The sequence below is a fragment of the Silene latifolia genome, chromosome 9, assembly GCF_048544455.1.
Source record: "Silene latifolia isolate original U9 population chromosome 9, ASM4854445v1, whole genome shotgun sequence".
NCBI lineage: Eukaryota > Viridiplantae > Streptophyta > Magnoliopsida > Caryophyllales > Caryophyllaceae > Silene > Silene latifolia.
Genome location: NC_133534.1, coordinates 74466999 through 74468257, shown reverse-complemented (window position 1 = coordinate 74468257; position 1259 = coordinate 74466999). Strand labels below are relative to the sequence as shown.

Sequence of the window (1259 nt, the reverse complement as noted above, 5' to 3'; positions counted from 1 at the left end):
CAATAACCCTTTTGCAAGAGAAGGTGAGGAGAACCCAACACAAAATACAACACAAAATCAACCCACAATGCCTAAGTTTTCATCACATTCCGTACCCACCGAGGAGAACCTACCCAATGGTACTCCCATACCACAACATTTGACCGGAAATTTCATTGCTAAATCCGCATTTATCCAATTAGTCGAAAGTAGCCAATTTGGGGGGATGCCTAGTGAAGACCCTCATTCTCATATGGAAACCTTTTGTGACTATTGTGATGCGATTTCTCAAACCGGTGTAACTCAAGACCAAATTCGATGAGTCTTATTTCCTTTTTCTCTAATTGGCACCGCGAAACAATGGTTGAAGGGCCTTGATAAGGCCACTCTCGGAATTGATTCTTGGAAAAAGTTGGCTCTAGCTTTCTACAAAAAATTCTACCCACCGGAAAAGACTAAGATGCTAAGAGCTCAAATTACGGGTTTTAAGCAAAGGGATGAAGAATCTTTGTATGAAGCTTGGGAGCGGTTCAAAGGAATTTGTCGCTCATGTCCTCACCATGGACTTAGCGAGTGGTTCTTGGTACAACAATTTTGGAACGGTCTATATGAAGATTCAAGGAACATTCTCAACATGGGATCAAATGGAATGTTCACCGAAGTTGATGACAATCAAACTTGGAACAAAATTGAGGAAATGGCGGTCCATAACTCACAATATAGTAGACCTCGCAAGGCTACTAGAGGAGGAAAGCATGAAGTGGACTCCGTTACTCAATTGGGTGCTCAACTTAGTGCTCACATTGATACCATCAATTTGAAGTTTGAAAAAGCTATGGCTAGACTTGAAGAAGCTTCAAAATCACCAAAGCATCATGTTAATGCCATGAAGGCATCTTCATCAATCCCAAGTGGGATATGTGAGAATTGTGGAACTTTGGTACATGACCAAAGTGAATGTAGGGGAACAAATGAACAAGTGAATGCTTTCCAAGCATACAAGAGTGGTACCCCTTATTCTAACTATTACAATGAAAACACCAAATTCCATCCAAATCTCTCATACAAAAGCCAAAATGTTCAAAACCCTCAAACAACATACACCCCACCTCCCATGAGAAACCAAAATCAAATACCCTTTTACAACCAAAACCAAGGTTACCAAAATCAAAATCCATACAATCAACAAAATGACCAAGGTTTTGATGTTCAAAAAGCGGTCCTCCAAATGCAAAAGAATCAACAAGAATTTTTCACTCAAATGCAAAAAGATAGTCAAG

General features: G+C 39.9%; 1 non-coding gene across 1 annotated transcript; it reads right to left on the bottom strand.

Moving 5' to 3' along the window:
* Positions 1–439: 439 nt before the first annotated feature.
* On the bottom strand, positions 440–546 carry LOC141602906 (small nucleolar RNA R71). The gene has a single exon (XR_012524813.1). It is a non-coding gene; the product is annotated as a small nucleolar RNA R71 (small nucleolar RNA).
* Between the last annotated feature and the right edge of the window lie 713 nt (positions 547–1259).